This window comes from Pipistrellus hanaki, assembly GCF_964339955.1.
Source record: "Pipistrellus hanaki genome assembly, chromosome: 12".
Classification (NCBI taxonomy): Eukaryota; Metazoa; Chordata; class Mammalia; order Chiroptera; family Vespertilionidae; genus Pipistrellus; species Pipistrellus hanaki.
In genome coordinates, this window is record NC_140514.1 from 7121413 (window position 1) to 7138235 (window position 16823).

Sequence of the window (16823 nt, forward strand, 5' to 3'; positions counted from 1 at the left end):
TTCTAATTTTCTCAACACCAAGTCTTTACCTGAATTGGGCTGTAAGATAATAATCCTAATAAAACTGACCACCATGTTCAGGAGCCCACAGCATGTATGTCTGGAGGAAGGGGCAGCAGAGCCTTCAGCTCTGAGCAGTCATCACGGGTGCTTTGTGGCTTTCAAAGGACTGCTCTTCAAAACTTTTATTTTAATCAAATCTTAACTTACTATCACCTTGCAAACCAGAGTTGAACTGGCATTGCTTGCATTGCTCTGCAAAGTCCATGCTGGTGGGAAGCCCAATTTTTAGCCTGAAGCCAACGGTCTTTGGCCCATCTGTTATCAGGACTTTAGCTGACACCATGTGAATTGAGGCTCTTCAAAGTACCAGTTTGTTTCTTAGGTGTTTAATAGGGCAGGCATTGGAAATTCTGGAATAAACATATGGACAGATCTAATCTGTTCACATTTACCTTGACTAATCCCAAGTGAGTGGCTAAGGAAAAAAAAAGAAAAGCAAAATGATCCTTTTGGAAGCCCTTTCCAGAAAAGAACCCATTCAGGATGATGTATTTGCATAGTCACATTGTAATCTGAAAAAGCAATAAATGAAGCAAGAATTGTAATTTCTTGGGGGCCACAGTTTCCATTATTGCTTTATGTGGATTAAACATGGGGAAAGGATTGACAGCCCTGGAGAATTAAGACCCATCCTGTCTCTAAGAATAGGAGCAGAGATGCAGCAGAACCAGGAATGGAAGGGATAAGAAGGGACTGGAGAGGGCGCTGTGAAGATGCAGAGCTGGCTCAGAAGTCTCCCACCTCAGGAGCCATGACTACTTGGCTTAAGGTGGAGCAGGGCTCAGCCTCACAGTCCATATCCAGACCATCCAGTATTAGCCTCCTCAGTCTCATGCAGATTCATTGATGAAAATCTGGATATTTAAGAGACAGAATGTCCAAGATCCCAAGCTACAAGACAGGTCAACTATGGGCAACTCTAATCAGTAGTATCACTGAGAAAGAGACAGCTACAATATAGACAAGCACCTCACACTTAAAGAGGGCTCATATGTCATGAGGGATAAACTCAGACAAAGAGAAATGGAAAGAGAGGCCTCCAAGATGAGCCATATCAGCATGGCAGCCACCTCGTCTGACATTGTTTTGGTTTGGAGTTCCAGGTTACAAGTGATGGCCGCTATTGATTTGTCAGGGTTTGGTAAGGGATAAGGACTGATAAAAAAAAATGCCAACCACGCACCAGCGGCCTTATTTCTCCTGAAGTTTACATTGTAGTGGAGGAGAGAGAAAATAAAAAATTACAAGATATTGAGTCTTTTTCCTTAATATTCAGAAACATGAAAATAATAATGGCTGCTTTGTGTAGATTACAGTGCAGTGTGAGAATCAAATGGAAAAGCCCCCTGAGAAACATTAGCAATTCCCTTCAAATACGATGTTATTTCATTGTTTGGAATTGCTTTGAACAGGATGTTAAAGAATTGTAGTAATTAACATAATAGAAAAGTTTAATGTGGATATTGGCTCAGAATGATGAAGAATGCTTATAACTGTTAAAAAAAAATCTGGAATCAAGTAGAGAAATCAGACAGTTAAAGGGGTGGAAAATGACTCAGCTAATTCCAGTCGCCAAATCTGTAAAGCAGCATATGCTCCCTTCAAGGCGAGAGATGCCACTTTTGGAAACTCCAAGTCTCTCTGTGCCAGTGGGAAATGACTGAACAAGGAAATAGATGAGATGGCCAACCACCTAAGACTGGGAGCCGAGTCTTCTCAGGAATCAATCACAGATGGACTTTCATCAATCTGACCTACAGGGTACAGCAGAGAGATGAAGACTGGATGTTAATGAATGTCTAAGAGTTAAGAGTATAGGCTAAGGCAGAGAGGGAGGGAAGGGAACAGGAAGAGAGAGAGAGAGAGAGAGAGAGAGAGAGAGAGAGAGAGAGAGAGAGAGAGAGAGAGAGGTGCTAGTCTAGGGCAAAGTAATACCAAAGAACAGCTTTGGATAGGCCACCACTGCCAAGATGTTTAGAAGAAATAGGTAAAACAATGAAGACTAAAGAATTAAGTGTGGCTTTATATAGACAATACTGGGAAGATGAAAAGCTACACCTCCATCTATCACCTAGCAGAAACCTTGCGCCAGTGTAGGCACTGATTCAATGTTAGTTTCATTTTATTTTCCCCTCCTTTACTATGGAGAGTAATTTACTATCAGGTGTCATCTCTCATGTTGCTGAGCCTTTCACAGTGTCTTCACTGCTGCCATACTAGGCCTTGGTGTTTAGGGAGTGCTTATTGCATTCCTGTTGTCAAGTTTTCTTCTCAGGTAACAGAAGTCACAAAGCCTGGGATACCTTGGTTGGGGGGTGGGGGAGAGGGGTAAAAATAACTCCTCCAAAGAGGAGCCAGTTGGAATATAATGTTTTTATATACTCAAGAAAGTGGAAGGGTAAGTTGAGGTGTCCTTGAAGATTTTACTACAAGAAGCATAAATAACATGTGTAAAAATGAGATAATGGCGGCTATAGGAACACACTTATATAGATACTTAAACTTGATACACTTTTTACACTTTGTTGTATTTCATTGCTACTTCAATTGGAGATATGAACTAGAAGGAATCAATGTACTTTCTGGACTCCATAGAGCATATTGGATTACTGCCAGTAGAACAGGTGGACACATATTAAGCTGCACACTGACTGTCCCATGGACAAAACAGCCAGTGTGGGTAGTGAGAGGGACTTCTACAACGAGTGAGTTCGTGCCACCCACAAAGCACGAAGCCAAACCTGTGGATTCTGGACACAAAAAATTCTGAGAGAAAGAGAAAAAATGACTATTCTTTGAGGGCTGACCACATGCTTTATATGTGCTACCTCCTTTAATTCTCACCGATCAAGTCACTGAGATATACTCAGAGGGGTTCATTTTTCCAAGGGAGCCCTGTGTCTTGAGGACTCAGAGAAGACAATGGCTGTGGAAAGAACTTTTCCTCATGCCAAAGTAGAACACCATGTGTTTGATTTTATTGTACTTTCTGTTTTTCTCATCTGATCATTTTCTGGAGGTTCAGGAGGTGGTCAGAGGAAGCTTCTTTTACAGGGAGAGGTCTAGTCTAGACTCTGTTCCCATTATTACAGAGAAAAGCAAAACCTTTCCCCTGTACAGACATTTTCTATGTGACAGCCATTCCCCAGGTCAACTGCCTCTATTACTGACTAGATGAAAAATATCCTAAGTGCAGGAAAAGACAGAGTAGAGGTTTGGGAGATACAACTGTAGCTTTTACTCCACCCTCATGCATAACTCCGATTAGCGGTAATGTCTGTGATATGTGTGAGCTGAGAAAAGACTTCACTTTATTAAGAGGAAATGATACATTCGGTCACTTACGGAGCAAAACCAAACAGCAGAATTGCTGTTTGCCTATAGGAACGCTGTCTTATTAGTGTCATGTAAATGCAAATAGATTTTTAAAGAGATTGATAACGTATGGGCCAGGTAGAGCCCTAGCATCTGATTGACAGAAGGCCAGTTTTAAACTCAGAGACATATGACATTTTCCCTACATTTTATAAGAATATTCCAGTCTGAGATTCATCACCCCGTCCCTTAGTTAACATAGTAGAATGCAATATATCTAGCTCTTTAGCAACTCTGGAAGGCGAAGATCAAAAGGTGTTGAGGTAAGCAAGTTTTCTCTCACCGCTACCTTCTCTACTAAGCAAAATAACTTAATGAGTCAACTCATTTCCAACCTCCCCATTACATGCCAATTGCTTAAATCAAATGAGAAGCTCTTTCTAGCTCAGGACCCAGCACTCAAGTGAAAGTTGTCAGGTTTGATAAAGTAGATTTTTTTTTTCTAGAAGGAAATATTCCCTTCAATTTTCCAGGTTACATCTGTTTGCCTGGGTGCATTGCTTTGCTAATACCAGTGTGCAGAGAGCACTCTCAATGAACTTTAATTGTGTGCTTTACCTGACAGTCCTAATTGTAATCTGAGTTCCTTGAGGTAGCAATCATCCCAGTGAGGTAATCATCTCCCCAGGGCCCATAGACACACCACCTGTGCCTCTTCTGGTTCCCGTTCCCCTTTTATCCAGCTCAGGTGGAGAGGGGATATGAAGCCTGAAAAGCTTTTTCAAAATAGCTGCTATTTCCCTCTCATGAAAGTGGTGCATAATTAGACACAGACTGAATAACTGAGGACAAAAATAATCCTCTATTTTAAATTGTAGTAGTGAAGCTGGTGTGTAAGGAGGGATTGGCTTTTTCAGGAGAAGGAATTGGTTCTACTTCATGCATGCCTTTGTAGATCTCTCTGAACAGATTCTGACTCTAGGGTTTCCTTTGTAAATATCTGGGCCTTCTCTTCAGATACATCATCTGGACCCTCCGGTCTGTTGCCCATTTTCTGTTTCACCTGCTCACATCCCTGATCCTCATTACCTCCCTCAGGGATTCCTGAAAAGGCTCCAGTCGGTTCCCATGTGCCCAGTTTTACCTCTGTCCACACCATGCCACGTGGAATAATCAAGCAATCTTTCTAAAAGGAAAATCAGATCAGACCTCAGGTCTAGCAAAAACAGTCAGGGAGTTGAGCTTTGCAGAAAGATGGCATTACCAATTTACACAGTATCACCACTCCCTGTCCCAAACCCACAGAGAGGAAACAATGAATCAAGAAAACGTTAAGCGATGGTAAAACTAATGGACCCAAACTGATGCAAACACAAAGTAGAGTAAATCTCATTTTTCACAATATAAATATGTGCATCATATTTTTTAAAAGAGGATACAACATAATTAGCATCATGAATTTGTTTATGTGTGTCATAAACTTTTAAATTAAATATGCATGTACAACTAATGACATTTTACTGGTTGAGTATAATTTAATTGCCTTTCACAGCAATTTATTTATACAGTTTCCCTTTTCAAAATTTCCTTTTTTTCCAATGTTTAGAAATAGTTGAGATAAACAATTAAAGTTTTTCACGCATATTTTCTTGGAGGAAAAATTCCTCAAGACAAGTGAAAGGATAGACATATTGCTGAAACTAATGATTTCTTTTGCAAATTACTCTCTAGAAAAATGTCCTTCTGGTGATATCAACCAATGTATTAGTTTTTCTTTCTTACATTAGGATTGAGGTTAAAAATTACTTTGTGGGATTATTGGCCATATATATTAATATAGATGTATGTTTTAATTGTACATACATATTTTTTCTCACATTTTATTGACATATTCATCTATTTCTTATCTATGAAAGCTCTTTATATATTGATTGTAGAGAGAGCAAGAGGGAAAGAGAGAGAGAAACATTGATATGAGAAACCTCAATGGGTTGCCACCCATACTTACAACCTAGACATGGGAGGCAACCCTGCTACCTTTTGTTTTATGAGACTATGCTCCAACCAACAGAGCCATATATCCAGATTTCGATTCTCTTAAACCAATCCCAACTAGACCTTCTTCCCATAACACCACTATAGTTTTTTTTAAAAATATATTTTATTGATTTTTTTTTTTACAGAGAGGAAGAGAGAGGGATAGAGAGTTAGAAACATCAATGAGAGAGAATCATCTATCAACTGCCTTTTGCACACCCTCTACTGGGGATATGAACACAACCAAGGTACATGCCCTTGACTGGAATCGAACCTGGGACCTTTCAGTCCGCAGACCAAAGCTCTATCCATGGAGCCAAACCGGTTTCGGCTCCACTGTAGCTTTTCACACAGGATGAAACCGGTTTGGCTCCATGGATAGAGCGTATTTGAATTCTTCTTCTGAAATGTTTTCAATTCATTTCTCAGAGACCACCCTCTTTTGCTTTTGTCTACCATATTTTTTCACTGCTAATGGGCTCACTATTCAGGTTATTTTATTTATACCTTTTTAAAAAGCCATACCTCTCCCTCTTCTTTGTTTATATTAAGTCTCTCTTCTAGAGATTTCATCAATTTCATGTGTTAGCTGAACAATCTCATAATCATATCTATATTTCAGAATTACATCTTGAACTACAGACTCAGATTTTTTACTGCCTACTATACGTGGAGATCTAATAACATTGCAAACCTAATAGACCCAAAACCAAGCTTGTGTTATTTCCTATTGAGCCTGTTTCCTCCCAATATTTTTCTATATCTTTTATAGCATCTCAATCATCCCAGTGGCTGAGGCCAAAATTTCTCTTGATTTCTCTTTTAACCCCACCCAATTTATCTGCAAATTGACTTGGCTTTACCTTCAAATTATGTACAGAATCTCACTACACCAGGTTCTTAAGTAACATCATTTTGTTCAATGTTGTTTAAATATAATTTTGATGAGATGCCATAGGAACTTAACTATTTAATTTTTTTTTAATTTGTGAGAAAAGAAGGGGAGACAGGTGGAACTGGGGAGGGAGGGAGAGAGACATTGATTTGTTGTTCCACTTACTTATTTGTAATCTGACCAATGAATTTATTTGCATTCATTGATTAATTCTTTTTTGTGCCTTGACAGGCAATCAGTCCCATAACCTTGCTATAAATGGATGATGCTCTAACCAATTGAGCTACCTAGCCATGGCCTGAGGACCTCATCTCTTCTTTAAATAAAATAGCTTATGGTTAAATTGTTTTCATTATACATTATTTTGCTTAAAGTCTCAGAACCTATTGACAATGTTAAGTGAAGACGCACTGTATTTCTTATAACTTCCACTACTACCGCCTAGGGTTCCATGTGCTTATCATCTTTTAATCTAAAATAATTCAACAACTTTATAACTGGTGTTCCTATTTCTACTCTGCCCTTTCATATTTTATTTTCAATAGAGCAGTCACTATGATCCTGTGAAAACATAAATCAAGAAACTCTTTCTGCTAAGATGCCCAGTGTTTGACCAGCCCATGCAGACAAATATCTGGAGTTTTTTACATGTCCTAGAAAGTTCTCCACTCTGCACCTACAATATTTCTCCGAGTGCATCTTCTATTTCTATCCCATGTGCTCATTTCACATCCAAGGTGGCCTCTTGCTGACATTCAAACATGCCAGGGGCACTCCTGCAACCCAGCTTTTGCATTTGCTGTTCTTTCTGCATAGACCTCTCTTCCCTCTGTATACACATTGTTCACTCTCTGAAATAGTACATTGCCAGTGAAGACTTTTGTGTTTCTTAAAATTTCTGCTTTAAAAACTGAATTTCACCCTAACTGGTTTGTGTGGATAGAGCATCGGCCTGCTGACTCAAGGGTCACAAGTTCGGTTCCTGTCAAGGGCATGTATCTTGGTTGCAGGCACATACCCAGTGGGGAGTGTGCAGGAAGCAGCTGATCGATGTTTCTAACTCTCTATCCCTCTTTCTTCCTCTCTATAAAAAATGAATAAAATATATTTTTTTAAAAACAAAACTGAATTTCCAGATGACCCATCTTGCTTTATTTGTTCCTCATAGATCAATCACTGTGTAATATGCTATATAATTTATTGAGTTATGTTATTTTCTGTCTAAAGACTAAACTACAAGCTTCATGAGGGCAGGGTTTTTGCTGGTATTTATTCACAATTTTATATCCCATAGCTAAGACTGTATCTGGAACACAGAAGGCACTCAATAAATATTTGTTGAATGAATAAATGAGAGAATTAAATACAAACTCCTCTAATTAAAGCAACTAAGTACCCACCCCAGTCCACACACATGAGCTTATTGTATAAATCACATATACACACAAAAATGTCACTGGTCAGCAGGAACATTTAGTAGCTTCAAGAAGGAAAATAGATCTTCCAAGGTCAACAGTCAAATTGGCCTACAGGCTGATTTATCAACAGCATAGTAGCTGCTTAGTACTAAAGAAATAATAATCTCAGTGTGCTGAGGGAACTACTGTCAAGTTTAAATTCTTTGATAAGCTACACCAGCATTTGAAAGCATGAAGTAAAAATAAAGACAAGGCAGATATAAAAATTCAATTGTTCTCATCATGATTGTGCCATTTTCCAATGGTGTGACCCTTCCCAAGTTTCTTAACATCCTAGCTGTGATTGTCTCTTAATAAGTGATAATTATATTATTGGGCCATAGGGCTTATTATAAAAATTCAATGAGGTTAGACATGTAAGACTTTAGCATATTCACAACATTTGCAGCAATGTTTTGGATCATTAATATTATTCTTGTGTTATTAGAAAACATGGAAATCTATTTTACTTTAAAAGCTTATCCTAATCCTACTTATACTATTCATTTTGCCTAGTGAAATGAAATAAGATCTATGTAAATTTTACTTATAACTCAAGATGAAATAGCACAGATAAAATATTAGCAAAGCTAACTCATCAGTGTGTCATTACTAGTTAGGGTATATCCCAGAGTTGTGATGCATGAATGGATTAACATCAGGAAACCTATTAACGTAACTCCATATATTAAAAGATTAAAGGTGAACAACTATAAGATTATCTTGGTAGAGTGTTGATAAAATTCAACATTTTTATTAGATAAAACCCTCAGTAAACTAAGAAAAACTTTCCTACCTGAATATATTTTTTTCACCAGATACATCAACTCTGAAATTTGAATCTCTAATGCTATATTCCATTATTAACTAGTGTTATAGGCAAGTTGCTTATTTATTTTGGGCCTTAGTTTCCTCAAATGAAAAGTGGATGCAGTAAGGATATAGTGGTATTCAATTGTTATCAAGATTAAGTAAAAATTTAGTAAGTATGTTTTAAACTACGTATTTAATTGTGAAACATAATTCCCACTATATTGATGAAGTTGAGATGGTCAATGTCAGTTTTCTTTTTAATATTTTGTTGAGGGTCTGAGAAAATACATTAAAATAAAAAAATGGGAGGTACAAATGTTTGTAAAGAACAGTAAAAGAAGTCACTAATTAAAAATATTACATAAAAAATTCTTAGGAATCAACCAAAAAAATCATTAAAGCTACTACAATTGAATTAAGTATCTGGCTAAAAATTAGCATAAGGCGTTTGCACAAACTGGCAATAATTTTAAAAGTGTGATTTTTAAAATCCATCTACGAAGGCTGCAAAAATACATTGAATTCCTAGAAACGCATTAAGGAGAAGTGTCCTAGAACTATGTCAAAAGTGATGCAGACATTTAGAAAAGACCTAAATAAAGATCCCTTGTTGGAAAGACTCAGAATTGCAAATATGTCAATTTCTTCCACCTTCATTAATAAATAAGCACCAATACATTTTAAAATACAACTTTTCATGCTGATTCTACAGTTGATATAGAAGTGCGCAATAGTAAAAAATTTTAAAGCAAAGATTAACTTGGTAAAACCTGACCCAGTTCAAACACATAACTAGAATTCCAGCATGCACCAAAAGACATGGAGATGTGTATCCATAGATTCAATTTCAGATTTAATAAATTTTACTTACTTAACTTTGTGAGAAAAAGGTATATAATGTAACATGCTTTTGAGAGAATTGGTCTTCCATTTGAGGAAAACTAAACCCCATCTTCATGCTTCAACTGTTATCCCTCTATCTTCGCTTCCCAGCACTGCAGTAGAGCATCCTTTTAAAATGCAAATCTGACTCTTTAGATTACCTGCTCAGATCTCTCTAATGGTCTCTCATCACAGGAAGAATAAAATGTGAAGTCATATTCTTATTCTCCGAGCCCCGAAACATTACAGAATTCTGACTACCTTTCTAGACCACTTTTCATCTCACCACTCTCCCTCCTCCTCCCACTGTTCCAGTTTCTCTTGCTGCCTTGCTGTGTGCCTCTGCCTAGAATGTTCTTCCACCAGGTCCCTGCCTGGCTCACTCATTCACCCCATTCTGACCAGGGTACAATGCCACTTCCTCAGAGAGCACTTCTCTAAAAACCATATTTAAAATAGCCACCGTGGCCTGATTTATTCCTCTTGAGTCCTCTTTTTACTACCTCCGTCAGAACACATTTTACCATATATTCATTTGTGTATTGTCTGTCTTCCCCCACCAGCATTTACCAGTAAGTCCCATGATACCAGTTTTTAAACAATAGTTATCTCTGGTAAGAAAGTAGGAGTTAAAAGAGGGGATTAATAATGCACTTTCATGTTTTATTCTATATTTAGGAAAACTTGCTGGAATTGTTGCAGTTATAAATCACAGAGCAAATCCTATCTGTTGCTTACCATCAAGAGTAGAAGTTGAAGCATTTCTGCCCACCGCACTTGGTATCAGAGTCACCAAGGAAAACACAACACAGTGAAAAACTGGATGAAACAATGCTTTACTCACATGGAGAAGAGACAGAGCTAGACCAGCTTTAGCAATGACATTGGTTCCCCAGGGTCAGTGTGTCACTTGCAGCAGCTGACAGAGGGCCATTGGCCTTCATGCTAGCCTCTTGGGCCTCAGCACAAAGGATGCTATGTGATACATGCACTTAAGCAAAGCCAAGGATAGACATTGAGTCTGAAAGAGGAAAAGATCTCACCCACCAGGTGATAGGCCCAGCACGGATTCTGAGGGTTATCACCTCTCGATGAGGGAGGTCCCTGGCTTGTTCTTAGGTAGCTAATTGGGTGCAGAAAGACTGCATGCACTCAATTGCCTTTCCCAACATAAAGTATGTATTTGTGACTTATTACAAAATAATTAAAGAATGAGAGGAAGAGGGTGTTTAAAGCACAAAGCAACCATAAAACACAGAGGGAAACTAGCGCTGCGCATCTGTTTTAGGCCCCATTGTATGTTAGGAGCCACAGGGCATTCTTCACTTGATTGAACAACTCTGCATCATCTTCAGAGTTCAGTATGTCCATCCAGTTTATAATTGGAGAAGCTAAGGTTTAGGGGGATGCGATAACTTCTATTTTCTCGTTCAAAAATGTTTACTCAATGGCAAAAACACCTGCAAGGGTGAGAGAAAGAGGTGGTACTCTGATGGGGAGGTAGAGGGGCCAGGAGAGAACAGGGACAAGGCCACCTGGAGTAAGAAGAGAGCCCAGCAAGGCCCTGCTCTGATTGGCCAAAAGCAATTGCAGTCCAAGATCCTGATAAATATTCCGGTAGCTCCATACAGCCATTCAGAACAACACTTTCTGGTTAGTTGGAGTAAAACTAGGACAGTGGTCAGCAAACTCATTTGTCAACAAGCCAAATGTCAACAGTACAACAAATGAAATTTCTTTTGAGAGCTGAAAACCAACTTCTGCGCATGGGCCAGGAAGTTTCAATCACACTGTACGTGCCCACCCGCACATGGTATTTTGTGGAAGAGCCACACTCAAGGGCCAAAGAGCTGCATGTGGCTCGCGAGCCACAATTTGCCGACTATTGGACTAGGAAGTGCATGTTCACTAGACTGTCTTAGAGCATCTTCCCCACACCCCAGTACCTCCAGCCAGACAGGTCAAGGAGCCACAGAAATAAATTGCCTGCAAAAGGTGAGCAATTTATTTCCTTTTTATTCCCTATGATCCATTATAATACTGGCTCAGAGGTTATTGCCATTTACAGAGAATTAAGACAATTACTATTCATAATTGCTTCTTAGAATCGAGGGAGCATCTGAAAATAAAATTTTACTCCTTAAGATATTAGAGATTTCATTCCCTTTATCTCCAAAAGCAAACAGGAATAATTTAACAGATTAACTTTTCTTCAATTATTACTTTTAAAGAATCAATAAAAGAGGGACATTTTTAAGAGTGAAATTTTGTAGCCTCAAGTCACAAAGAATTCAGTGTGATTTTCATCAGAATAAGATATATTTGACAATTACCTTCTCAGGGAAGAAGCTAGAAAAGAAAAGACTGGGGAGAATAAAGGATTTTTTAAAAGCTTAATTTAAGCAAAATCCTGCTGGTAAAAGTGAGATTGTCTTATTTATTCAACAAACATTGACTGATTTTCTGTGATGTTCCAGCATTGTGCTAAGCAGAAATGTTAATAAGCAAATAAGAACCAAAACAGTCCTGGCTTATATCTTAATTTAATTTAGAGATGATAGTTTTTTCTTTTCAGGTAAAAATAAAATTCTTAAGAAAATTACTATTTTTCTAGAGGTCTAGCCATCACAATATAAAATTACATTTTTTTTGTCAAGTAGAAAGAAGAGGCTAATGCACAAATATGTATAGATTAGATGAGTAGCAAGGTTAAAGAATATGAGCAATTGCAAAGTAAATATCCAAAAGTAATTACAATCTTACCCACAAGAATTAATTGGTTAGTAGAATATAAATGTAAAACATAAACATCTATAAATAATTATTACTTCTCCCTATTGAAATCTACTTCTATGTTTTCCAGTATTTTGCAATTTCAAACAGCAATGTGGTAAACATATTTGAACTTGTTATTTTCATCATTTTCTAATGATCTTTAAATGTTATTTTCACTGTTTATATAGTTCTTTTGAATAGCATGTGTCTGGTTTTATTTTACTTTTTTAAATAACTTTGATCTTAATAAGAGTTCAATAACTATATTCTGTTGTGGTTATTGGCACATTAGGAATATTTACATCATCTTATTTTATGTCTTCTTTTGATTATTTTCTGTTCTTTATTAAATTGGCCAGGTGTTTCTGTATTACTTAATTTTTAAATTTTTTTTATTTTATTTTACTTTCTCCACGTCTTAGAAAGATATGCATACTGTTTCATTTGTTTCAGCATGTACACTTAAATATTAAGACTCAAAATAGTGAAAGTTAATCCACCTCTCCAGCCCCCTTTGTTTGCAAGAACACTGGAATTAAAAACAATGGACCCCAAAGCTCACCTTCCCTATTAACATTTGGTATTTTAGTTCTACCAGCTTCTACACTTTTTAAAAGATAATCCTATTACTTATGGTCAATGCTTATTTCAATTTATCTACATCCGCTAATTCTTTCACTTTACCCCTTTCTCTTGGCTTCAATGTTTTTCTTGCTGAAGCAAATTTTTAGCTGAAGCAAATTTTTAGTAGTTCTTACAGTGAGAATGTGTCCAAAGTAAATCCCTTCAATCTTCGCTAGAAAAACACCTTTTACCATATTCTTACATAAAGTTTAACTTCGTTTTAAAACGTTAGGCGATCGGTTGTTTTCGCTATGTGTTTAGGATTTGGCATTGTTGGAAAAATATTTGTCGTATGTCCATTTGGCATTGCCTTATAAAAAGAACCCTTCTTTCAGAAAACGTAATTATTTTTTAGATTTAATGTTATATGATTTTACTATAATCCAACCAGGTGTGGATGTGTATATTCAAGAGGTTTAAGATTTCAGTCAATCTGAAAAATTCAAACTTTCATCAATATGTGAAGTTTCTCAGTAATGTAGCATGTCTCCCCTAATTCCTCTTGTTCTTGCACTGAAACACACAGCCTTTATTTTGTTTCTGTATCTCCTAAAACCTTTCTTCCAATTAATATATTCATGCTTCGGCTATATCCAATCTACCTGTCAACTAATCCAAAGACAATTTATTATTTTATTTTAATAATTTTGAATTATTTATTTATTTATTTATTTATTTTTTACTATGTGGTTGGTTATTTTCAATAGTGCCTCTTCCCATATTATACTGTACAGATCTTATAGTATTTACTGGAGGCCCAAAATTCTTGCACAGGGATGGGGATTGGGGGGGCCCTCAGCCCAGCCTGTGCCCTCTCACCACCCCTCCAGGGATGTTAACTGTGCAGTTAGACATCCCTCTTGCAATCCAGGGCCCCTTTCTCCTAACCCCCCACCTGCTTGCTCCTTACCTCTTGGCGCCTGCCACTGCAATTGTGCTCGCCAGCCAGCCATGAGACCAGCTTCTGGCTAAGTGGCCCTTCCCCTGTGGGAACGCACTGACTACCAGGGGCTGCTCCTGCATTGAGTGCCTACCCCCTAGTGGTCAGTGTGTGTCATAGCAACCTGTTGTTCTGGTTGTTTCAGTTATTCCACAGAAAGGGTCACTGGGCTTTCATTCATTTATATATAATAATATATATAATTATTGATCATTTTAAAATTTACTTAGTTTAAGCTCTCTTTCAAATTAATTTATTACTTCCAGTTCTCTTCTATTGAATGTACTTGTTGAGTCCCCCCCCCCCCCTCAATATTAATTTCATAATAAATAATGATTTATAATTTTCAGGTAAGTTCATACTCATCAGAAGCTATATTCAGTGAAAATTCTATTTTTCCTAGCTTCTAAGAATAGCTCTTTAGAGATATTAGCCTCTAATAGGCCTTTCCCCCTGGGGTCACTGGAGCTATTGATTGTGAAGTATAAATCTGGATTTCATAGAAGGGGAAGACACCTGAGATTGTTATTCTTTTCAGGTCATTTGTTTTCCCTGTCTCTGTCTCTCAGGTGTAAGTTTCTGTCCTATTTTCCTGGATTGTTAAGAGTTTATGTAGTTTTCATTTTATAAGTGGATCAGTTTGTGAGTCCTGGTTTTAAACAATAGCTCATTTCTAATCCCCCAAACAAAGCGTCTCTTCCTCTTGCAGTGGGTAGTAGAGTCCCAGACCCTGCCAGTCAGGCCTGAGGGGCCCTGGGCTCAGTGTCCATCCAAGATCCAACCCCCCCGCTCCCTCTTCAGTTGGAGATTTTGTTTCTTGTTTATAGTTTGAGCTCAGCTATGTATTTACATTTGCCTTTGTCCTATCAAATGGCACTTCTGTGTGTTTGAAATGGAAAAGAAGAGGTCCCAGGTCAGCCCAGCCCGGCTATTTAATGGAAATCAACTTTGCATTTAATGGAAATCAACTTTGCATTTACATGAAATACCCTAATTGTCAATTTAGGTTTGGTCTTCTATGCAGAATGACTTCCTCCAGGGAAATAACTAGATGCTATTTATCTGTGTTTCTATTTTGTCTAACAGATGAACTTATCACCTATGTCCTCATTCTACTCTTGCCATTTGCTTGTGTTTTTGAAGTTCCCTGGCTGCTGATAGAAACTTTGCAACATTCTGGTTACTGCGGCACAAACACATGCACCCGCAGTGACCTTTAGTGTTTGGGAAGGGCGGGTGGGGGGGTTGATGGAGCTTTGTCTGAATGATGGCTGGGAATCCAGATGCAGAAAGCTGGCTTTCCCAGCCCCCCTTATTAGGAAGAAATGAAAACAGAAGCATAATTACAAGGTACATCTTTAGTAAAGCTGCCACTTGGGATTAGAGGTAGGCTTCTTTTTATTAAAAATGTTAAATAGTTACTTCAAAAGTTCAATGAATCCATTAACATTTCTTTGTATTTAAGCCTGCATTGGGGCGGGGCTGGAGGGGGGGGGTGGAAATTTGAAAATACTTGGCACCTGTTTTATCCTTATTAGCAAGGAAACAGATTTTGAGTCTTAAAAGCAATATAATTTTGCTAAATATTTTCAGCAAGAATAACATTGTTTCAATTTGTCAATTACAGTACACATTTGCATTTGTGTAATTGCCTATAATAATTTCTCCGATGGTTTGCAAAACATACATAGGGTCAGCTTTTGCTTAGGTTTTATGTGTCCCTATCAATAAACATGTGGCCAGATTGCAATTATATCTATTTAGATACTAGGGAGTAATGTGCCTTTTCCAGGAAGATGGTGGGGTGATACCATTCCCAAGAAACTATTCCCCTTTACTTCTCTTACAGCAGTTAAATTAGAGTTTCTTTTCCCTTTCTTAATCCTTGCTCCTTACAATGTCTCCTCACTTCTCTGTATGTTGCCATCAGCCAAGCTAATGTCACAGAGCTTTCCTTTCTGTAGCCTGCTTTAAGAAAGTATATTGAAAACAATGTTTCAAAATATGTCTCTGCATCTCAGAAAATTTATCACACAATCAACAGCTATTAAGGTAAAAATGGCCTGCCTTATACTAGAGCAGGACTTGCCAGAAATAAAACCTCACAGCTTCTATGAGTGAAACTTCTTGCAGGAAAAAACAGATAAACTCTACTAGGATATTCCGCATTTCTAATCGAACCAGATAAGGTCTAATCTACCTCTGGAGCTGACACACTGTAACTGGCAAGAAAAATTCCAGTTGATGGTCTGTCTGTGTTGTTGTTGTTGTTTTAAATAAAATGTTAGTAGAATCCAAACACACCCATTCATTTCTGTAATAATTACGGCTTCTTTCTGGCTACATCAGTCAACTTGAGAAGCTGCAACTATTTCAACAGAGACTGTAACCCCCAAATACAAATATTTACTATCTGGCTCTTTACAGAAAATGGTGCATAGCCTTTTAAAAAATTACTTCAAGACCTGCATCGGGTTAAATTTCTTAAGCTAATTAATACAGGAGGGGCTTTACCACCAACCTGGCTTTCTAATCCTAGAGCCAAATATTAGCTTGGAAAGATAAGATGGCAACATTTTGGTTCCAAATATTTGCTCTGTCTGGGAGGAGGGTTATATTTCTGGCTCCTTTAACTCCAAACCTGGGCATAGAACTTCTTGCCCAATGAACTGTGAACTGAATGATGTGTTTCCACCTCCAGAATGCTTCGCAACCCAATGCATGCCTTGCCATGCCATTCTTCCATCTGAAAGGAGACCTGCGATGTCTTAGGAGTTGTTCTGACAGCTTGAGTCCTTAGTAAAGGCAACACAGGCTAGAGTGGCAGCCAAGCCACATTATTGAACAGCGTGGGGGAGAGGTTAACCCTTATTCCATGAAAGCCACCCGGAATTGGTGGGATGCTTCTCACTCACAGTAAGTAAACTGAAGTTGACTACTGAAAAGTCCTTTGAAGGAAGATGTTTTCATTTGGCTCTTTGAGAGATGAGGAAGCTAGAGCAAAGATCAAATAAGCAAAGTC